This window comes from Lissotriton vulgaris, chromosome 8, assembly GCF_964263255.1.
Source record: "Lissotriton vulgaris chromosome 8, aLisVul1.2, whole genome shotgun sequence".
Classification (NCBI taxonomy): domain Eukaryota; kingdom Metazoa; phylum Chordata; class Amphibia; order Caudata; family Salamandridae; genus Lissotriton; species Lissotriton vulgaris.
In genome coordinates this window covers 154,756,070-154,777,325 of record NC_141696.1, presented here as the reverse complement: position 1 = coordinate 154,777,325, position 21,256 = coordinate 154,756,070, and the positions used below count along the sequence as shown (strand labels likewise).

Here is a 21,256-nt window from a genome sequence, read left to right as displayed (position 1 = left end):
TCTTTCCCTCTCTGTAGATGATCAAGCAAATGTGGTCAGGATGGCCGAGTGGTCTAAGGCGCTGCGTTAAGGCCGCAGTCTCTCCTGGAGGCGTGGGTTCGAATCCCACTTCTGACAAAACTTTAAGTCCATTTTGTCTCTGAGTTCTTTTAGAATCTCAGCTAAAAATTGGCAGTTCATATAATATCTGAATAAGTAACAAACTTCAGTTTCAACTGCAAATTAATTTGCCCAATTCTGTCTTCAAGCTCGTATAATATTCTTCTAGCACTCGTGGTGTTTTATGTGTTTTTTGGGGGGTGCTTAAAAAGTCCCTTTTATTAATGAAATGGGTTACATTCAGTTCTGTGATATTTTTGGTTTCCAATAAGTAGATTGTTAATTTTATGTAACCTCATTTTCTAATGCTCCATTCAAGAGATGTTTCCACTATGAAATGCAGAGCAAGGGGAAAGAGCACAAGTGATAGAGCGAGTGAGTGAGAAGGGGTGTTGAGGAAGGAGAGAATGAAACAAAGACAGAGTGAGTGAACGGCAGGTAGGCCTAGAAGAGGAGACTAGAAGTGAAGGCGACATACTTTTCCCTGCTTTTGACCTCCCACCCATCCCAAACCGACCACAAACGTACCATCTATGCAACGTTGGTATGCAGAAATTCACGCCTCAGCCAGTGAGGGTAAGTCCCAGGCCAGGGGCTAGAGAGCAAAAGACTGCATGTGCTCAGACGTTCCCTGCTAGGGACAGTTGATCTGAAACAAGGTCTGCTCTCTTGTATCCAGCAAGGATCTAGAAATCCTGCATGAATCTGCAAGGCACAATGACAGCATACATTTGCATAATATGCCCCACCTTCTGCCTTCCTACTTCCTGTGCAGTAGTTGTTTGTGTAGAGAGAGAGGTCGCAGGCAAGGTAATTTTGTGAGTAGGATACAGGACCCTAAATAGCTGGTGAGAGGTATGAGGTATTCTAAAAGCATAAAAATTGTACACCTGTGAAATGAAATGCTTTCACATGTGATCTTCTGTGTGTATTGTCCTGTGCATAAAGTTGCACCTTGTGTTTGAAGGTTTAAATTATTTCAGGCTTGCATGGAGGCAGAAATTTCTGAGTGACTTTTATACATTTCTTAAGACTCTGCACTGTCAGGATGGCCGAGTGGTCTATGGCGCTGTGTTTAGGCCGCAGTCTCCTCTGGAGGAGTGGGTTTGAATCCCACTTCTGACATGACTTTTGGAGATGTAATCTCCTTTTTCAGGTTAACATCTGATGGAAGTTGCATCTGTTGGTCTTCACCTGGGATGTGATTCCGTCCTCATCTAGTCAAGAGAGCTGGGGTTTCTCATATATTTCGGTTGTATAAAGTCTTGCTGACAAAGTGCAGTCCTTACTATATGAGCATAGGACCCATGTAAGAGCTCATCTGGAAGAGTCATGCTCTTGTATGCCCTGGCCAGACAGGCCATGCAAATATGGAAGAATGCCTAGCATCTGGTAGACAGTTGGACTCCAGCACACTTACGGCAATTTCCTCAGGGCTGTGATCAGGGGCTGCTTAGATTTGCGTATTCCACCCTATGTTGTGACATTGAAATTCCTTGTTGAATTTGCTTTAGCTAGCCAAGAGGTGGCAGTTGACTCAATTTCAAAGCAGCTTTGGGCCTTTCAAGTGGCTGGTTAATAGCACTTTCTCTTTGTACGCCTTAAAGGTCTAAAGAGTTCTTCATAGGTACTGCTCTCTATGGATTGTTCAAAGATCTGTTGGAAGTACTTATAATAGGATAAATAAATTGAGGGCATGCCTTTTCGGTACCCCACTTGCATGGCTGTCTGGCCTGTGGAAGGTTCCACAAATGCAAGTCAGGATGGCCGAGTGGTCTAAGGCGCTGCGTTCAGGTCGCAGTCTCTTCTGGAGGCGTGGGTTCAAATCCCACTTCTGACAATTGTGTGTTTACTCTACTTTTTTCTTGGGAGAGAAAAAATCAGATCATTTCCCTCACATGGGCTTATATGGTTGTCTACTTGGAAAAGTGCAGTGAGTTTTTTTCTTGCTCTAGCCACTCATGACCTAAGTTGTGTGCTTTTTTTGGTTCACAATATCTTTCCCTCTCTGTAGATGATCAAGCAAATGTGGTCAGGATGGCCGAGTGGTCTAAGGCGCTGCGTTAAGGCCGCAGTTTCTCCTGGAGGCGTGGGTTCGAATCCCACTTCTGACAAAACTTTAAGTCCATTTTGTCTCTGAGTTCTTTTAGAATCTCAGCTAAAAATTGGCAGTGCATATAATATCTGAATAAGTAACAAACTTCAGTTTCAACTGCAAATTAATTTGCCCAATTCTGTCTTCAAGCTCGTATAATATTCTTCTAGCACTCGTGGTGTTTTATGTGTTTTTTGGGGGGTGCTTAAAAAGTCCCTTTTATTAATGAAATGGGTTACATTCAGTCTTGTGATATTTTTGGTTTCTAATAAGTAGATTGTTAATTTTATGTAACCTCATTTTCTAATGCTCCATTCAAGAGATGTTTCCACTATGAAATGCAGAGCAAGGGGAAAGAGCACAAGTGATAGAGCGAGTGAGTGAGAAGGGGTGTTGAGGAAGGAGAGAATGAAACAAAGACAGAGTGAGTGAACGGCAGGTAGGCCTAGAAGAGGAGACTAGAAGTGAAGGCGACATACTTTTCCCTGCTTTTGACCTCCCACCCATCCCAAACTGACCACAAACGTACCATCTATGCAACGTTGGTATGCAGAAATTCACGCCTCAGCCAGTGAGGGTAAGTCCCAGGCCAGGGGCTAGAGAGCAAAAGACTGCATGTGCTCAGACGTTCCCTGCTAGGGACAGTTGATCTGAAACAAGGTCTGCTCTCTTGTATCCAGCAAGGATCTAGAAATCCTGCATGAATCTGCAAGGCACAATGACAGCATACATTTGCATAATATGCCCCACCTTCTGCCTTCCTACTTCCTGTGCAGTAGTTGTTTGTGTAGAGAGAGAGGTCGCAGGCAAGGTAATTTTGTGAGTAGGATACAGGACCCTAAATAGCTGGTGAGAGGTATGAGGTATTCTAAAAGCATAAAAATTGTACACCTGTGAAATGAAATGCTTTCACATGTGATCTTCTGTGTTTATTGTCCTGTGCATAAAGTTGCACCTTGTGTTTGAAGGTTTAAATTATTTCAGGCTTGCATGGAGGCAGAAATTTCTGAGTGACTTTTATACATTTCTTAAGACTCTGCACTGTCAGGATGGCCGAGTGGTCTAAGGCGCTGTGTTTAGGCCGCAGTCTTCTCTGGAGGCGTGGGTTCGAATCCCACTTCTGACATGACTTTTGGAGATGTAATCTCCTTTTTCAGTTTAACATCTGATGGAAGTTGCATCTGTTGGTCTTCACCTAGGATGTGATTCCGTCCTCATCTAGTCAAGAGAGCTGGGGTTTCTCATATATTTCGGTTGTATAAAGTCTTGCTGACAAAGTGCAGTCCTTACTATATGAGCATAGGACCCATGTAAGAGCTCATCTGGAAGAGTCATGCTCTTGTATGCCCTGGCCAGACAGGCCATGCAAATATGGAAGAATGCCTAGCATCTGGTAGACAGTTGGACTCCAGCACACTTACGGCAATTTCCTCAGGGCTGTGATCAGGGGCTGCTTAGATTTGCGTATTCCACCCTATGTTGTGACATTGAAATTCCTTGTTGAATTTGCTTTAGCTAGCCAAGAGGTGGCTGTTGACTCAATTTCAAAGCAGCTTTGGGCCTTTCAAGTGGCTGGTTAATAGCACTTTCTCTTTGTACGCCTTAAAGGTCTAAAGAGTTCTTCATAGGTACTGCTCTCTATGGATTGTTCAAAGATCTGTTGGAAGTACTTATAATAGGATAAATAAATTGAGGGCATGCCTTTTCGGTACCCCACTTGCATGGCTTTCTGGCCTGTGGAAGGTTCCACAAATGCAAGTCAGGATGGCCGAGTGGTCTAAGGCGCTGCGTTCAGATCGCAGACTGTTCTGGAGGCGTGGGTTCAAATCCCACTTCTGACAATTGTGTGTTTACTCTACTTTTTTCTTGAGAGAGAAAAAATCTGATCATTTCCCTCACATGGGCTTATATGGTTGTCTACTTGGAAAAGTGCAGTGAGTTTTTTTCTTGCTCTAGCCACTCATGACCTAAGATGTGTGCTTTTTTTGGTTCACAATATCTTTCCCTCTCTGTAGATGATCAAGCAAATGTGGTCAGGATGGCCGAGTGGTCTAAGGCGCTGCGTTAAGGCCGCAGTCTCTCCTGGAGGCGTGGGTTCGAATCCCACTTCTGACAAAACTTTAAGTCCATTTTGTCTCTGAGTTCTTTTAGAATCTCAGCTAAAAATTGGCAGTGCATATAATATCTGAATAAGTAACAAACTTCAGTTTCAACTGCAAATTAATTTGCCCAATTCTGTCTTCAAGCTCGTATAATATTCTTCTAGCACTCGTGGTGTTTTATGTGTTTTTTGGGGGGTGCTTAAAAAGTCCCTTTTTTTAATGAAATGGGTTACATTCAGTCTTGTGATATTTTTGGTTTCCAATAAGTAGATTGTTAATTTTATGTAACCTCATTTTCTAATGCTCCATTCAAGAGATGTTTCCACTATGAAATGCAGAGCAAGGGGAAAGAGCACAAGTGATGGAGCGAGTGAGTGAGAAGGGGTGTTGAGGAAGGAGAGAATGAAACAAAGACAGAGTGAGTGAACGGCAGGTAGGCCTAGAAGAGGAGACTAGAAGTGAAGGCGACATACTTTTCCATGCTTTTGACCTCCCACCCATCCCAAACCAACCACAAACGTACCATCTATGCAACGTTGGTATGCAGAAATTCACGCCTCAGCCAGTGAGGGTAAGTCCCAGGCCAGGGGCTAGAGAGCAAAAGACTGCATGTGCTCAGACGTTCCCTGCTAGGGACAATTGATCTGAAACAAGGTCTGCTCTCTTGTATCCAGCAAGGATCTAGAAATCCTGCATGAATCTGCAAGGCACAATGACAGCATACATTTGCATAATATGCCCCACCTTTTGCCTTCCTACTTCCTGTGCAGTAGTTGTTTGTGTAGAGAGAGAGGTCGCAGGCAAGGTAATTTTGTGAGTAGGATACAGGACCCTAAATAGCTGGTGAGAGGTATGAGGTATTTTAAAAGCATAAAAATTGTACACCTGTGAAATGAAATGCTTTCACATGTGATCTTCTGTGTTTATTATCCTGTGCATAAAGTTGCACCTTGTGTTTGAAGGTTTAAATTATTTCAGGCTTGCATGGAGGCAGAAATTTCTGAGTGACTTTTATACATTTCTTAAGACTCTGCACTGTCAGGATGGCCGAGTGGTCTAAGGCGCTGTGTTTAGGCCGCAGTCTCCTCTGGAGGCGTGAGTTTGAATCCCACTTCTGACATGACTTTTGGAGATGTAATCTCCTTTTTCAGGTTAACATCTGATGGAAGTTGCATCTGTTGGTCTTCACCTGGGATGTGATTCCGTCCTCATCTAGTCAAGAGAGCTGGGGTTTCTCATATATTTCGGTTGTATAAAGTCTTACTGACAAAGTGCAGTCCTTACTATATGAGCATAGGACCCATGTAAGAGCTCATCTGGAAGAGTCATGCTCTTGTATGCCCTGGCCAGACAGGCCATGCAAATATGGAAGAATGCCTAGCATCTGGTAGACAGTTGGACTCCAGCACACTTACGGCAATTTCCTCAGGGCTGTGATCAGGGGCTGCTTAGATTTGCGTATTCCACCCTATGTTGTGACATTGAAATTCCTTGTTGAATTTGCTTTAGCTAGCCAAGAGGTGGCTGTTGACTCAATTTCAAAGCAGCTTTGGGCCTTTCAAGTGGCTGGTTAATAGCACTTTCTCTTTGTACGCCTTAAAGGTCTAAAGAGTTCTTCATAGGTACTGCTCTCTATGGATTGTTCAAAGATCTGTTGGAAGTACTTATAATAGGATAAATAAATTGATGGCATGCCTTTTCGGTACCCCACTTGCATGGCTGTCTGGCCTGTGGAAGGTTCCACAAATGCAAGTCAGGATGGCCGAGTGGTCTAAGGCGCTGCGTTCAGGTCGCAGTCTCTTCTGGAGGCGTGGGTTCAAATCCCACTTCTGACAATTGTGTGTTTACTCTACTTTTTTCTTGAGAGAGAAAAAATCTGATCATTTCCCTCACATGGGCTTATATGGTTGTCTACTTGGAAAAGTGCAGCAAGTTTTTTTCTTGCTCTAGCCACTCATGACCTAAGATGTGTGCTTTTTTTGGTTCACAATATCTTTCCCTCTCTGTAGATGATCAAGCAAATGTGGTCAGGATGGCCGAGTGGTCTAAGGCGCTGCGTTAAGGCCGCAGTCTCTCCTGGAGGCGTGGGTTCGAATCCCACTTCTGACAAAACTTTAAGTCCATTTTGTCTCTGAGTTCTTTTAGAATCTCAGCTAAAAATTGGCAGTTCATATAATATCTGAATAAGTAACAAACTTCAGTTTCAACTGCAAATTAATTTGCCCAATTCTGTCTTCAAGCTCGTATAATATTCTTCTAGCACTCGTGGTGTTTTATGTGTTTTTTGGGGGGTGCTTAAAAAGTCCCTTTTATTAATGAAATGGGTTACATTCAGTCTTGTGATATTTTTGGTTTCCAATAAGTAGATTGTTAATTTTATGTAACCTCATTTTCTAATGCTCCATTCAAGAGATGTTTCCACTATGAAATGCAGAGCAAGGGGAAAGAGCACAAGTGATAGAGCGAGTGAGTGAGAAGGGGTGTTGAGGAAGGAGAGAATGAAACAAAGACAGAGTGAGTGAACGGCAGGTAGGCCTAGAAGAGGAGACTAGAAGTGAAGGCGACATACTTTTCCCTGCTTTTGACCTCCCACCCATCCCAAACCGACCACAAACGTACCATCTATGCAACGTTGGTATGCAGAAATTCACGCCTCAGCCAGTGAGGGTAAGTCCCAGGCCAGGGGCTAGAGAGCAAAAGACTGCATGTGCTCAGACGTTCCCTGCTAGGGACAGTTGATCTGAAACAAGGTCTGCTCTCTTGTATCCAGCAAGGATCTAGAAATCCTGCATGAATCTGCAAGGCACAATGACAGCATACATTTGCATAATATGCCCCACCTTCTGCCTTCCTACTTCCTGTGCAGTAGTTGTTTGTGTAGAGAGAGAGGTCGCAGGCAAGGTAATTTTGTGAGTAGGATACAGGACCCTAAATAGCTGGTGAGAGGTATGAGGTATTCTAAAAGCATAAAAATTGTACACCTGTGAAATGAAATGCTTTCACATGTGATCTTCTGTGTTTATTGTCCTGTGCATAAAGTTGCACCTTGTGTTTGAAGGTTTAAATTATTTCAGGCTTGCATGGAGGCAGAAATTTCTGAGTGACTTTTATACATTTCTTAAGACTCTGCACTGTCAGGATGGCCGAGTGGTCTAAGGCGCTGTGTTTAGGCCGCAGTCTCCTCTGGAGGCGTGGGTTCGAATCCCACTTCTGACATGACTTTTGGAGATGTAATCTCCTTTTTCAGGTTAACATCTGATGGAAGTTGCATCTATTGGTCTTCACCTGGGATGTGATTCCGTCCTCATCTAGTCAAGAGAGCTGGGGTTTCTCATATATTTCGGTTGTATAAAGTCTTGCTGACAAAGTGCAGTCCTTACTATATGAGCATAGGACCCATGTAAGAGCTCATCTGGAAGAGTCATGCTCGTGTATGCCCTGGCCAGACAGGCCATGCAAATATGGAAGAATGCCTAGCATCTGGTAGACAGTTGGACTCCAGCACACTTACGGCAATTTCCTCAGGGCTGTGATCAGGGGCTGCTTAGATTTGCGTATTCCACCCTATGTTGTGACATTGAAATTCCTTGTTGAATTTGCTTTAGCTAGCCAAGAGGTGGCTGTTGACTCAATTTCAAAGCAGCTTTGGGCCTTTCAAGTGGCTGGTTAATAGCACTTTCTCTTTGTACGCCTTAAAGGTCTAAAGAGTTCTTCATAGGTACTGCTCTCTATGGATTGTTCAAAGATCTGTTGGAAGTACTTATAATAGGATAAATAAATTGAGGGCATGCCTTTTCGGTACCCCACTTGCATGGCTGTCTGGCCTGTGGAAGGTTCCACAAATGCAAGTCAGGATGGCCGAGTGGTCTAAGGCGCTGCGTTCAGGTCGCAGTCTCTTCTGGAGGCGTGGGTTCAAATCCCACTTCTGACAATTGTGTGTTTACTCTACTTTTTTCTTGAGAGAGAAAAAATCTGATCATTTCCCTCACATGGGCTTATATGGTTGTCTACTTGGAAAAGTGCAGTGAGTTTTTTTCTTGCTCTAGCCACTCATGACCTAAGTTGTGTGCTTTTTTTGGTTCACAATATCTGTCCCTCTCTGTAGATGATCAAGCAAATGTGGTCAGGATGGCCGAGTGGTCTAAGGCGCTGCGTTAAGGCCGCAGTCTCTCCTGGAGGCGTGGGTTCGAATCCCACTTCTGACAAAACTTTAAGTCCATTTTGTCTCTGAGTTCTTTTAGAATCTCAGCTAAAAATTGGCAGTGCATATAATATCTGAATAAGTAACAAACTTCAGTTTCAACTGCAAATTAATTTGCCCAATTCTGTCTTCAAGCTCGTATAATATTCTTCTAGCACTCGTGGTGTTTTATGTGTTTTTTGGGGGGTGCTTAAAAGTCCCTTTTATTAATGAAATGGGTTACATTCAGTCTTGTGATATTTTTGGTTTCCAATAAGTAGATTGTTAATTTTATGTAACCTCATTTTCTAATGCTCCATTCAAGAGATGTTTCCACTATGAAATGCAGAGCAAGGGGAAAGAGCACAAGTGATAGAGCGAGTGAGTGAGAAGGGGTGTTGAGGAAGGAGAGAATGAAACAAAGACAGAGTGAGTGAACAGGTGGTAGGCCTAGAAGAGGAGACTAGAAGTGAAGGCGACATACTTTTCCCTGCTTTTGACCTCCCACCCATCCCAAACTGACCACAAACGTACCATCTATGCAACGTTGGTATGCAGAAATTCACGCCTCAGCCAGTGAGGGTAAGTCCCAGGCCAGGGGCTAGAGAGCAAAAGACTGCATGTGCTCAGACGTTCCCTGCTAGGGACAGTTGATCTGAAACAAGGTCTGCTCTCTTGTATCCAGCAAGGATCTAGAAATCCTGCATGAATCTGCAAGGCACAATGACAGCATACATTTGCATAATATGCCCCACCTTCTGCCTTCCTACTTCCTGTGCAGTAGTTGTTTGTGTAGAGAGAGAGGTCGCAGGCAAGGTAATTTTGTGAGTAGGATACAGGACCCTAAATAGCTGGTGAGAGGTATGAGGTATTTTAAAAGCATAAAAATTGTACACCTGTGAAATGAAATGCTTTCACATGTGATCTTCTGTGTTTATTGTCCTGTGCATAAAGTTGCACCTTGTGTTTGAAGGTTTAAATTATTTCAGGCTTGCATGGAGGCAGAAATTTCTGAGTGACTTTTATACATTTCTTAAGACTCTGCACTGTCAGGATGGCCGAGTGGTCTAAGGCGCTGTGTTTAGGCCGCAGTCTCCTCTGGAGGTGTGGGTTCGAATCCCACTTCTGACATGACTTTTGGAGATGTAATCTCCTTTTTCAGGTTAACATCTGATGGAAGTTGCATCTGTTGGTCTTCACCTGGGATGTGATTCCGTCCTCATCTAGTCAAGAGAGCTGGGGTTTCTCATATATTTCGGTTGTATAAAGTCTTGCTGACAAAGTGCAGTCCTTACTATATGAGCATAGGACCCATGTAAGAGCTCATCTGGAAGAGTCATGCTCTTGTATGCCCTGGCCAGACAGGCCATGCAAATATGGAAGAATGCCTAGCATCTGGTAGACAGTTGGACTCCAGCACACTTACGGCAATTTCCTCAGGGCTGTGATCAGGGGCTGCTTAGATTTGCGTATTCCACCCTATGTTGTGACATTGAAATTCCTTGTTGAATTTGCTTTAGCTAGCCAAGAGGTGGCTGTTGACTCAATTTCAAAGCAGCTTTGGGCCTTTCAAGTGGCTGGTTAATAGCACTTTCTCTTTGTACGCCTTAAAGGTCTAAAGAGTTCTTCATAGGTACTGCTCTCTATGGATTGTTCAAAGATCTGTTGGAAGTACTTATAATAGGATAAATAAATTGAGGGCATGCCTTTTCGGTACCCCACTTGCATGGCTGTCTGGCCTGTGGAAGGTTCCACAAATGCAAGTCAGGATGGCCGAGTGGTCTAAGGCGCTGCGTTCAGGTCGCAGTCTCTTCTGGAGGCGTGGGTTCAAATCCCACTTCTGACAATTGTGTGTTTACTCTACTTTTTTCTTGGGAGAGAAAAAATCAGATCATTTCCCTCACATGGGCTTATATGGTTGTCTACTTGGAAAAGTGCAGTCAGTTTTTTTCTTGCTCTAGCCACTCATGACCTAAGTTGTGTGTTTTTTTTGGTTCACAATATCTTTTCCTCTCTGTAGATGATCAAGCAAATGTGGTCAGGATGGCCGCGTGGTCTAAGGCGCTGCGTTAAGGCCGCAGTCTCTCCTGGAGGCGTGGGTTCGAATCCCTCTTCTGACAAAACTTTAAGTCCATTTTGTCTCTGAGTTCTTTTAGAATCTCAGCTAAAAATTGGCAGTGCATATAATATCTGAATAAGTAACAAACTTCAGTTTCAACTGCAAATTAATTTGCCCAATTCTGTCTTCAAGCTCGTATAATATTCTTCTAGCACTCGTGGTGTTTTATGTGTTTTTTGGGGGGTGCTTAAAAAGTCCCTTTTATTAATGAAATGGGTTACATTCAGTCTTGTGATATTTTTGGTTTCCAATAAGTAGATTGTTAATTTTATGTAACCTCATTTTCTAATGCTCCATTCAAGAGATGTTTCCACTATGAAATGCAGAGCAAGGGGAAAGAGCACAAGTGATAGAGCGAGTGAGTGAGAAGGGGTGTTGAGGAAGGAGAGAATGAAACATAGACAGAGTGAGTGAATGGCAGGTAGGCCTAGAAGAGGAGACTAGAAGTGAAGGCGACATACTTTTCCATGCTTTTGACCTCCCACCCATCCCAAACCGACCACAAACGTACCATCTATGCAACGTTGGTATGCAGAAATTCACGCCTCAGCCAGTGAGGGTAAGTCCCAGGCCAGGGGCTAGAGAGCAAAAGACTGCATGTGCTCAGACGTTCCCTGCTAGGGACAGTTGATCTGAAACAAGGTCTGCTCTCTTGTATCCAGCAAGGATCTAGAAATCCTGCATGAATCTGCAAGGCACAATGACAGCATACATTTGCATAATATGCCCCACCTTCTGCCTTCCTACTTCCTGTGCAGTAGTTGTTTGTGTAGAGAGAGAGGTCGCAGGCAAGGTAATTTTGTGAGTAGGATACAGGACCCTAAATAGCTGGTGAGAGGTATGAGGTATTCTAAAAGCATAAAAATTGTACACCTTTGAAATGAAATGCTTTCACATGTGATCTTCTGTGTTTATTGTCCTGTGCATAAAGTTGCACCTTGTGTTTGAAGGTTTAAATTATTTCAGGCTTGCATGGAGGCAGAAATTTCTGAGTGACTTTTATACATTTCTTAAGACTCTGCACTGTCAGGATGGCCGAGTGGTCTAAGGTGCTGTGTTTAGGCCGCAGTCTCCTCTGGAGGCGTGGGTTCGAATCCCACTTCTGACATGACTTTTGGAGATGTAATCTCCTTTTTCAGGTTAACATCTGATGGAAGTTGCATCTGTTGGTTTTCACCTGGGATGTGATTCCTTCCTCATCTAGTCAAGAGCGCTGGGGTTTCTCATATATTTCGGTTGTATAAAGTCTTGCTGACAAAGTGCAGTCCTTACTATATGAGCATAGGACCCATGTAAGAGCTCATCTGGAAGAGTCATGCTCTTGTATGCCCTGGCCAGACAGGCCATGCAAATATGGAAGAATGCCTAGCATCTGGTAGACAGTTGGACTCCAGCACACTTACGGCAATTTCCTCAGGGCTGTGATCAGGGGCTGCTTAGATTTGCGTATTCCACCCTATGTTGTGACATTGAAATTCCTTGTTGAATTTGCTTTAGCTAGCCAAGAGGTGGCTGTTGACTCAATTTCAAAGCAGCTTTGGGCCTTTCAAGTGGCTGGTTAATAGCACTTTCTCTTTGTACGCCTTAAAGGTCTAAAGAGTTCTTCATAGGTACTGCTCTCTATGGATTGTTCAAAGATCTGTTGGAAGTACTTATAATAGGATAAATAAATTGAGGGCATGCCTTTTCGGTACCCCACTTGCATGGCTGTCTGGCCTGTGGAAGGTTCCACAAATGCAAGTCAGGATGGCCGAGTGGTCTAAGGCGCTGCGTTCAGGTCGCAGTCTCTTCTGGAGGCGTGGGTTCAAATCCCACTTCTGACAATTGTGTGTTTACTCTACTTTTTTCTTGAGAGAGAAAAAATCAGATCATTTCCCTCACATGGGCTTATATGGTTGTCTACTTGGAAAAGTGCAGTGAGTTTTTTTCTTGCTCTAGCCACTCATGACCTAAGTTGTGTGCTTTTTTTGGTTCACAATATCTTTCCCTCTCTGTAGATGATCAAGCAAATGTGGTCAGGATGGCCGAGTGGTCTAAGGCGCTGCGTTAAGGCCGCAGTCTTTCCTGGAGGCGTGGGTTCGAATCCCACTTCTGACAAAACTTTAAGTCCATTTTGTCACTGAGTTCTTTTAGAATCTCAGCTAAAAATTGGCAGTGCATATAATATCTGAATAAGTAACAAACTTCAGTTTCAACTGCAAATTAATTTGCCCAATTCTGTCTTCAAGCTCGTATAATATTCTTCTAGCACTCGTGGTGTTTTATGTGTTTTTTGGGGGGTGCTTAAAAGTCCCTTTTATTAATGAAATGGGTTACATTCAGTCTTGTGATATTTTTGGTTTCCAATAAGTAGATTGTTAATTTTATGTAACCTCATTTTCTAATGCTCCATTCAAGAGATGTTTCCACTATGAAATGCAGAGCAAGGGGAAAGAGCACAAGTGATAGAGCGAGTGAGTGAGAAGGGGTGTTGAGGAAGGAGAGAATGAAACAAAGACAGAGTGAGTGAACAGCAGGTAGGCCTAGAAGAGGAGACTAGAAGTGAAGGCGACATACTTTTCCCTGCTTTTGACCTCCCACCCATCCCAAACTGACCACAAACGTACCATCTATGCAACGTTGGTATGCAGAAATTCAGCCTCAGCCAGTGAGGGTAAGTCCCAGGCCAGGGGCTAGAGAGCAAAAGACTGCATGTGCTCAGACGTTCCCTGCTAGGGACAGTTGATCTGAAACAAGGTCTGCTCTCTTGTATCCAGCAAGGATCTAGAAATCCTGCATGAATCTGCAAGGCACAATGACAGCATACATTTGCATAATATGCCCCACCTTCTGCCTTCCTACTTCCTGTGCAGTAGTTGTTTGTGTAGAGAGAGAGGTCGCAGGCAAGGTAATTTTGTGAGTAGGATACAGGACCCTAAATAGCTGGTGAGAGGTATGAGGTATTTTAAAAGCATAAAAATTGTACACCTGTGAAATGAAATGCTTTCACATGTGATCTTCTGTGTTTATTGTCCTGTGCATAAAGTTGCACCTTGTGTTTGAAGGTTTAAATTATTTCAGGCTTGCATGGAGGCAGAAATTTCTGAGTGACTTTTATACATTTCTTAAGACTCTGCACTGTCAGGATGGCCGAATGGTCTAAGGCGCTGTGTTTAGGCCGCAGTCTCCTCTGGAGATGTGGGTTCGAATCCCACTTCTGACATGACTTTTGGAGATGTAATCTCCTTTTTCAGGTTAACATCTGATGGAAGTTGCATCTGTTGGTCTTCACCTGGGATGTGATTCCGTCCTCATCTAGTCAAGAGCGCTGGGGTTTCTCATATATTTCGGTTGTATAAAGTCTTGCTGACAAAGTGCAGTCCTTACTATATGAGCATAGGACCCATGTAAGAGCTCATCTGGAAGAGTCATGCTCTTGTATGCCCTGGCCAGACAGGCCATGCAAATATGGAAGAATGCCTAGCATCTGGTAGACAGTTGGACTCCAGCACACTTATGGCAATTTCCTCAGGGCTGTGATCAGGGGCTGCTTAGATTTGCGTATTCCACCCTATGTTGTGACATTGAAATTCCTTGTTGAATTTGCTTTAGCTAGCCAAGAGGTGGCTGTTGACTCAATTTCAAAGCAGCTTTGGGCCTTTCAAGTGGCTGGTTAATAGCACTTTCTCTTTGTACGCCTTAAAGGTCTAAAGAGTTCTTCATAGGTACTGCTCTCTATGGATTGTTCAAAGATCTGTTGGAAGTACTTATAATAGGATAAATAAATTGAGGGCATGCCCTTTCGGTACCCCACTTGCATGGCTGTCTGGCCTGTGGAAGGTTCCACAAATGCAAGTCAGGATGGCCGAGTGGTCTAAGGCGCTGCGTTCAGGTCGCAGTCTCTTCTGGAGGCGTGGGTTCAAATCCCACTTCTGACAATTGTGTGTTTACTCTACTTTTTTCTTGGGAGAGAAAAAATCAGATCATTTCCCTCACATGGGCTTATATGGTTGTCTACTTGGAAAAGTGCAGTGAGTTTTTTTCTTGCTCTAGCCACTCATGACCTAAGTTGTGTGTTTTTTTTGGTTCACAATATCTTTTCCTCTCTGTAGATGATCAAGCAAATGTGGTCAGGATGGCCGAGTGGTCTAAGGCGCTGCGTTAAGGCCGCATTCTCTCCTGGAGGCGTGGGTTCGAATCCCACTTCTGACAAAACTTTAAGTCCATTTTGTCTCTGAGTTCTTTTAGAATCTCAGCTAAAAATTGGCAGTGCATATAATATCTGAATAAGTAACAAACTTCAGTTTCAACTGCAAATTAATTTGCCCAATTCTGTCTTCAAGCTCGTATAATATTCTTCTAGCACTCGTGGTGTTTTATGTGTTTTTTGGGGGGTGCTTAAAAAGTCCCTTTTATTAATGAAATGGGTTACATTCAGTCTTGTGATATTTTTGGTTTCCAATAAGTAGATTGTTAATTTTAATTAACCTCATTTTCTAATGCTCCATTCAAGAGATGTTTCCACTATGAAATGCAGAGCAAGGGGAAAGAGCACAAGTGATAGAGCGAGTGAGTGAGAAGGGGTGTTGAGGAAGGAGAGAATGAAACAAAGACAGAGTGAGTGAACGGCAGGTAGGCCTAGAAGAGGAGACTAGAAGTGAAGGCGACATACTTTTCCCTGCTTTTGACCTCCCACCCATCCCAAACCGACCACAAACGTACCATCTATGCAACGTTGGTATGCAGAAATTAACGCCTCAGCCAGTGAGGGTAAGTCCCAGGCCAGGGGCTAGAGAGCAAAAGACTGCATGTGCTCAGACGTTCCCTGATAGGGACAGTTGATCTGAAACAAGGTCTGCTCTCTTGTATCCAGCAAGGATCTAGAAATCCTGCATGAATCTGCAAGGCACAATGACAGCATACATTTGCATAATATGCCCCACCTTCTGCCTTCCTACTTCCTGTGCAGTAGTTGTTTGTGTAGAGAGAGAGGTCGCAGGCAAGGTAATTTTGTGAGTAGGATACAGGACCCTAAATAGCTGGTGAGAGGTATGAGGTATTCTAAAAGCATAAAAATTGTACACCTGTGAAATGAAATGCTTTCACATGTGATCTTCTGTGTTTATTGTCCTGTGCATAAAGTTGCACCTTGTGTTTGAAGGTTTAAATTATTTCAGGCTTGCATGGAGGCAGAAATTTCTGAGTGACTTTTATACATTTCTTAAGACTCTGCACTGTCAGGATGGCCAAGTGGTCTAAGGCGCTGTGTTTAGGCCGCAGTCTCCTCTGGAGGCGTGGGTTCGAATCCCACTTCTGACATGACTTTTGGAGATGTAATCTCCTTTTTCAGTTTAACATCTGATGGAAGTTGCATCTGTTGGTCTTCACCTAGGATGTGATTCCGTCCTCATCTAGTCAAGAGAGCTGGGGTTTCTCATATATTTCGGTTGTATAAAGTCTTGCTGACAAAGTGCAGTCCTTACTATATGAGCATAGGACCCATGTAAGAGCTCATCTGGAAGAGTCATGCTCTTGTATGCCCTGGCCAGACAGGCCATGCAAATATGGAAGAATGCCTAGCATCTGGTAGACAGTTGGACTCCAGCACACTTACGGCAATTTCCTCAGGGCTGTGATCAGGGGCTGCTTAGATTTGCGTATTCCACCCTATGTTGTGACATTGAAATTCCTTGTTGAATTTGCTTTAGCTAGCCAAGAGGTGGCTGTTGACTCAATTTTAAAGCAGCTTTGGGCCGTTCAAGTGGCTGGTTAATAGCACTTTCTCTTTGTACGCCTTAAAGGTCTAAAGAGTTCTTCATAGGTACTGCTCTCTATGGATTGTTCAAAGATCTGTTGGAAGTACTTATAATAGGATAAATAAATTGAGGGCATGCCTTTTCGGTACCCCACTTGCATGGCTGTCTGGCCTGTGGAAGGTTCCACAAATGCAAGTCAGGATGGCCGAGTGGTCTAAGGCGCTGCGTTCAGGTCGCAGTCTCTTCTGGAGGCGTGGGTTCAAATCCCACTTCTGACAATTGTGTGTTTACTCTACTTTTTTCTTGAGAGAGAAAAAATCTGATCATTTCCCTCACATGGGCTTATATGGTTGTCTACTTGGAAAAGTGCAGTGAGTTTTTTTCTTGCTCTAGCCACTCATGACCTAAGATGTGTGCTTTTTTTGGTTCACAATATCTTTCCCTCTCTGTAGATGATCAAGCAAATGTGGTCAGGATGGCCGAGTGGTCTAAGGCGCTGCGTTAAGGCCGCAGTCTCTCCTGGAGGCGTGGGTTCGAATCCCTCTTCTGACAAAACTTTAAGTTCATTTTGTCTCTGAGTTCTTTTAGAATCTCAGCTAAAAATTGGCAGTGCATATAATATCTGAATAAGTAACGAACTTCAGTTTCAACTGCAAATTAATTTGCCCAATTCTGTCTTCAAGCTCGTATAATATTCTTCTAGCACTCGTGGTGTTTTATGTGTTTTTTGGGGGGTGCTTAAAAAGTCCCTTTTATTAATGAAATGGGTTACATTCAGTCTTGTGATATTTTTGGTTTCCAATAAGTAGATTGTTAATTTTATGTAACCTCATTTTCTAATGCTCCATTCAAGAGATGTTTCCACTATGAAATGCAGAGCAAGGGGAAAGAGCACAAGTGATAGAGCGAGTGAGTGAGAAGGGGTGTTGAGGAAGGAGAGAATGAAACATAGACAGAGTGGGTGAACGGCAGGTAGGCCTAGAAGAGGAGACTAGAAGTGAAGGCGACATACTTTTCCCTGCTTTTGACCTCCCACCCATCCCAAACCGACCACAAACGTACCATCTATGCAACGTTGGTATGCAGAAATTCACGCCTCAGCCAGTGAGGGTAAGTCCCAGGCCAGGGGCTAGAGAGCAAAAGACTGCATGTGCTCAGACGTTCCCTGCTAGGGACAGTTGATCTGAAACAAGGTCTGCTCTCTTGTATCCAGCAAGGATCTAGAAATCCTGCATGAATCTGCAAGGCACAATGACAGCATACATTTGCATAATATGCCCCACCTTCTGCCTTCCTACTTCCTATGCAGTAGTTGTTTGTGTAGAGAGAGAGGTCGCAGGCAAGGTAATTTTGTGAGTAGGATACAGGACCCTAAATAGCTGGTGAGAGGTATGAGGTATTCTAAAAGCATAAAAATTGTACACCTGTGAAATGAAATGCTTTCACATGTGATCTTCTGTGTTTATTGTCCTGTGCATAAAGTTGCACCTTGTGTTTGAAGGTTTAAATTATTTCAGGCTTGCATGGAGGCAGAAATTTCTGAGTGACTTTTATACATTTCTTAAGACTCTGCACTGTCAGGATGGCCGAGTGGTCTAAGGCGCTGTGTTTAGGCCGCAGTCTCCTCTGGAGGCGTGGGTTCGAATCCCACTTCTGACATGACTTTTGGAGATGTAATCTCCTTTTTCAGGTTAACATCTGATGGAAGTTGCATCTGTTGGTTTTCACCTGGGATGTGATTCCTTCCTCATCTAGTCAAGAGCGCTGGGGTTTCTCATATATTTCGGTTGTATAAAGTCTTGCTGACAAAGTGCAGTCCTTACTATATGAGCATAGGACCCATGTAAGAGCTCATCTGGAAGAGTCATGCTCTTGTATGCCCTGGCCAGACAGGCCATGCAAATATGTAAGAATGCCTAGCATCTGGTAGACAGTTGGACTCCAGCACACTTACGGCAATTTCCTCAGGGCTGTGATCAGGGGCTGCTTAGATTTGCGTATTCCACCCTATGTTGTGACATTGAAATTCCTTGTTGAATTTGCTTTAGCTAGCCAAGAGGTGGCTGTTGACTCAAATTCAAAGCAGCTTTGGGCCTTTCAAGTGGCTGGTTAATAGCACTTTCTCTTTGTACGCCTTAAAGGTCTAAAGAGTTCTTCATAGGTACTGCTCTCTATGGATTGTTCAAAGATCTGTTGGAAGTACTTATAATAGGATAAATAAATTGAGGGCATGCCTTTTCGGTACCCCACTTGCATGGCTGTCTGGCCTGTGGAAGGTTCCACAAATGCAAGTCAGGATGGCCGAGTGGTCTAAGGCGCTGCGTTCAGGTCGCAGTCTCTTCTGGAGGCGTGGGTTCAAATCCCACTTCTGACACTTGTGTGTTTACTCTACTTTTTTCTTGAGAGAGAAAAAATCTGATCATTTCCCTCACATGGGCTTATATGGTTGTCTACTTGGAAAAGTGCAGCGAGTTTTTTTCTTGCTCTAGCCACTCATGACCTAAGATGTGTGCTTTTTTTGGTTCACAATATCTTTCCCTCTCTGTAAATGATCAAGCAACATGTGGTCAGGATGGCCGAGTGGTCTAAGGCGCTGCGTTAAGGCCGCAGTCTCTCCTGGAGGCGTGGGTTCGAATCCCACTTCTGACAAAACTTTAAGTCCATTTTGTCTCTGAGTTCTTTTAGAATCTCAGCAAAAAATTGGCAGTTCATATAATATCTGAATAAGTAACAAACTTCAGTTTCAACTGCAAATTAATTTGCCCAATTCTGTCTTCAAGCTCCTATAATATTCTTCTAGCACTCGTGGTGTTTTATGTGTTTTTTGGAGGGTGCTTACAAAGTCCCTTTTATTAATGAAATGGGTTACATTCAGTCTTGTGATATTTTTGGTTTCCAATAAGTAGATTGTTAATTTTATGTAACCTCATTTTCTAATGCTCCATTCAAGAGATGTTTCCACTATGAAATGCAGAGCAAGGGGAAAGAGCACAAGTGATAGAGCGAGTGAGTGAGAAGGGGTGTTGAGGAAGGAGAGAATGAAACAAAGACAGAGTGAGTGAACGGCAGGTAGGCCTAGAAGAGGAGACTAGAAGTGAAGGCGACATACTTTTCCCTGCTTTTGACCTCCCACCCATCCCAAACCGACCACAAATGTACCATCTATGCAACGTTGGTATGCAGAAATTCACGCCTCAGCCAGTGAGGGTAAGTCCCAGGCCAGGGGCTAGAGAGCAAAAGACTGCATGTGCTCAGACGTTCCCTGCTAGGGACAGTTGATCTGAAACAAGGTCTGCTCTCTTGTATCCAGCAAGGATCTAGAAATCCTGCATGAATCTGCAAGGCACAATGACAGCATACATTTGCATAATATGCCCCACCTTCTGCCTTCCTACTTCCTGTGCAGTAGTTGTTTGTGTAGAGAGAGAGGTCGCAGGCAAGGTAATTTTGTGAGTAGGATACAGGACCCTAAATAGCGGATTGGTGTCAGTACAACGCGATGTATTACAACGCGTTCCGTTACAACGCGATTTTTACATCGCAAATACCATTACAATGCATGCCATTACAACGCATGGCATTACATAGCAGATACTTTTACAACGCATGGCATTACATCGTAAATATAGGTAAGTATATCTTTTTTAAAAAAAATGTAATAAAGTTAATTAAATTAGTTTAAAATAATAAAAATAATATAACATTTTTAAAACAGTAATTAATTTAATTATAGTAATTTAATTAATATTAAAATTGATATTAATTTAATATATTTAAAATAATATAATTAATGAAATATAAAAAATTTATAAATAGAAAATAATATAATGTAATTAATTACAATAAATATAATTATAATTTAATTAATTATAAATAATACATAATATAATTATATTTAATAAAATTAAAAGAATTTAATTAATTAAACATTTTTAAATAATATAATTTAATTATAATCGTTTATTAATACAATTAAATTAATAATTGTAAATATAGTTATAAATATAATTAAATTAAATAAAATTAATTTAATTAATTTAAATAAAGTCGTAATACCCCTGTACCCCCAAAAACAAACCCTGCCCTAAAACCTAAAAACACCCCTGTACCCCAAAACCCAAACCCTGCCCTAAAACCTAAAAACACCCCTGTACCCCAAAACCCAAACCCTGCCCTAAAACCTAAAAACACCCCTGTACCCCAAAACCCAAACCCTGCCCTAAAACCTAAAAACAGCCCTGTACCCCAAAACCCAAACCCTGCCCTAAAACCTAAAAACACCCCTGTACCCCAAAAACAAACCCTGTCCTAAAACCTAAAAACACCCCTGTACCCCAAAACCCAAACCCTGCCCTAAAACCTAAAAACACCCCTGTACCCCAAAACCCAAACCCTGCCCTAAAACCTAAAAACACCCCTGTACCCCAAAACCCAAACCCTGCCCTAAAACCTAAAAACACCCCTGTACCCCAAAACCCAAACCCTGCCCTAAAACCTAAAAACACCCCTGTACCCCAAAACCCAAACCCTGCCCTAAAACCTAAAAACACCCCTGTACCCCAAAACCCAAACCCTGCCCTAAAACCTAAAAACACCCCTGTACCCCAAAACCCAAACCCTGCCCTAAAACCTAAAAACACCCCTGTACCCCAAAACCCAAACACTGCCCTAAAACCTAAAAACACCCCTGTACCCCAAAACCCAAACCCTGCCCTAAAACCTAAAAACACCCCTGTACCCCAAAACCCAAACCCTGCCCTAAAACCTAAAAACACCCCTGTACCCCAAAACCCAAACACTGCCCTAAAACCTAAAAATACCCAAACACCCCAAAACATATACATCAGTACCCCAAAACATATACTCCTATACTCATACTTATTTTAAAAAATACTTAAATTAATATATTTAATTTATAATATTTAA

At 42.8% G+C, this 21,256-nt stretch overlaps 24 non-coding genes across 24 annotated transcripts; all 24 read left to right on the top strand.

Annotated features, from left to right (window-relative positions):
- Positions 1-34: 34 nt before the first annotated feature.
- TRNAL-AAG (transfer RNA leucine (anticodon AAG)) lies at positions 35-117 on the top strand. The gene has a single exon. It is a non-coding gene; the product is annotated as a tRNA-Leu (tRNA).
- Positions 118-1,856: 1,739 nt separating this feature from the next.
- On the top strand, positions 1,857-1,939 carry TRNAL-CAG (transfer RNA leucine (anticodon CAG)). The gene has a single exon. It is a non-coding gene; the product is annotated as a tRNA-Leu (tRNA).
- Positions 1,940-2,130: 191 nt separating this feature from the next.
- Positions 2,131-2,213, top strand: TRNAL-AAG (transfer RNA leucine (anticodon AAG)). Its single transcript has one exon. It is a non-coding gene; the product is annotated as a tRNA-Leu (tRNA).
- Positions 2,214-3,237: 1,024 nt separating this feature from the next.
- TRNAL-UAG (transfer RNA leucine (anticodon UAG)) lies at positions 3,238-3,320 on the top strand. Its single transcript has one exon. It is a non-coding gene; the product is annotated as a tRNA-Leu (tRNA).
- A 632-nt stretch (positions 3,321-3,952) lies between these two features.
- TRNAL-CAG (transfer RNA leucine (anticodon CAG)) lies at positions 3,953-4,035 on the top strand. The gene has a single exon. It is a non-coding gene; the product is annotated as a tRNA-Leu (tRNA).
- A 191-nt stretch (positions 4,036-4,226) lies between these two features.
- Positions 4,227-4,309, top strand: TRNAL-AAG (transfer RNA leucine (anticodon AAG)). The gene has a single exon. It is a non-coding gene; the product is annotated as a tRNA-Leu (tRNA).
- Positions 4,310-6,048: 1,739 nt separating this feature from the next.
- On the top strand, positions 6,049-6,131 carry TRNAL-CAG (transfer RNA leucine (anticodon CAG)). The gene has a single exon. It is a non-coding gene; the product is annotated as a tRNA-Leu (tRNA).
- A 191-nt stretch (positions 6,132-6,322) lies between these two features.
- Positions 6,323-6,405, top strand: TRNAL-AAG (transfer RNA leucine (anticodon AAG)). Its single transcript has one exon. It is a non-coding gene; the product is annotated as a tRNA-Leu (tRNA).
- Positions 6,406-7,429: 1,024 nt separating this feature from the next.
- On the top strand, positions 7,430-7,512 carry TRNAL-UAG (transfer RNA leucine (anticodon UAG)). The gene has a single exon. It is a non-coding gene; the product is annotated as a tRNA-Leu (tRNA).
- Positions 7,513-8,144: 632 nt separating this feature from the next.
- TRNAL-CAG (transfer RNA leucine (anticodon CAG)) lies at positions 8,145-8,227 on the top strand. The gene has a single exon. It is a non-coding gene; the product is annotated as a tRNA-Leu (tRNA).
- A 191-nt stretch (positions 8,228-8,418) lies between these two features.
- Positions 8,419-8,501, top strand: TRNAL-AAG (transfer RNA leucine (anticodon AAG)). Its single transcript has one exon. It is a non-coding gene; the product is annotated as a tRNA-Leu (tRNA).
- A 1,023-nt stretch (positions 8,502-9,524) lies between these two features.
- Positions 9,525-9,607, top strand: TRNAL-UAG (transfer RNA leucine (anticodon UAG)). Its single transcript has one exon. It is a non-coding gene; the product is annotated as a tRNA-Leu (tRNA).
- Positions 9,608-10,239: 632 nt separating this feature from the next.
- TRNAL-CAG (transfer RNA leucine (anticodon CAG)) lies at positions 10,240-10,322 on the top strand. Its single transcript has one exon. It is a non-coding gene; the product is annotated as a tRNA-Leu (tRNA).
- Positions 10,323-11,620: 1,298 nt separating this feature from the next.
- On the top strand, positions 11,621-11,703 carry TRNAL-UAG (transfer RNA leucine (anticodon UAG)). Its single transcript has one exon. It is a non-coding gene; the product is annotated as a tRNA-Leu (tRNA).
- Positions 11,704-12,335: 632 nt separating this feature from the next.
- TRNAL-CAG (transfer RNA leucine (anticodon CAG)) lies at positions 12,336-12,418 on the top strand. Its single transcript has one exon. It is a non-coding gene; the product is annotated as a tRNA-Leu (tRNA).
- Positions 12,419-12,609: 191 nt separating this feature from the next.
- TRNAL-AAG (transfer RNA leucine (anticodon AAG)) lies at positions 12,610-12,692 on the top strand. The gene has a single exon. It is a non-coding gene; the product is annotated as a tRNA-Leu (tRNA).
- Positions 12,693-13,714: 1,022 nt separating this feature from the next.
- Positions 13,715-13,797, top strand: TRNAL-UAG (transfer RNA leucine (anticodon UAG)). The gene has a single exon. It is a non-coding gene; the product is annotated as a tRNA-Leu (tRNA).
- A 632-nt stretch (positions 13,798-14,429) lies between these two features.
- Positions 14,430-14,512, top strand: TRNAL-CAG (transfer RNA leucine (anticodon CAG)). Its single transcript has one exon. It is a non-coding gene; the product is annotated as a tRNA-Leu (tRNA).
- A 1,298-nt stretch (positions 14,513-15,810) lies between these two features.
- TRNAL-UAG (transfer RNA leucine (anticodon UAG)) lies at positions 15,811-15,893 on the top strand. Its single transcript has one exon. It is a non-coding gene; the product is annotated as a tRNA-Leu (tRNA).
- Positions 15,894-16,525: 632 nt separating this feature from the next.
- On the top strand, positions 16,526-16,608 carry TRNAL-CAG (transfer RNA leucine (anticodon CAG)). Its single transcript has one exon. It is a non-coding gene; the product is annotated as a tRNA-Leu (tRNA).
- Positions 16,609-16,799: 191 nt separating this feature from the next.
- On the top strand, positions 16,800-16,882 carry TRNAL-AAG (transfer RNA leucine (anticodon AAG)). Its single transcript has one exon. It is a non-coding gene; the product is annotated as a tRNA-Leu (tRNA).
- A 1,024-nt stretch (positions 16,883-17,906) lies between these two features.
- On the top strand, positions 17,907-17,989 carry TRNAL-UAG (transfer RNA leucine (anticodon UAG)). The gene has a single exon. It is a non-coding gene; the product is annotated as a tRNA-Leu (tRNA).
- Positions 17,990-18,621: 632 nt separating this feature from the next.
- On the top strand, positions 18,622-18,704 carry TRNAL-CAG (transfer RNA leucine (anticodon CAG)). Its single transcript has one exon. It is a non-coding gene; the product is annotated as a tRNA-Leu (tRNA).
- A 192-nt stretch (positions 18,705-18,896) lies between these two features.
- On the top strand, positions 18,897-18,979 carry TRNAL-AAG (transfer RNA leucine (anticodon AAG)). The gene has a single exon. It is a non-coding gene; the product is annotated as a tRNA-Leu (tRNA).
- Positions 18,980-21,256: the final 2,277 nt, after the last annotated feature.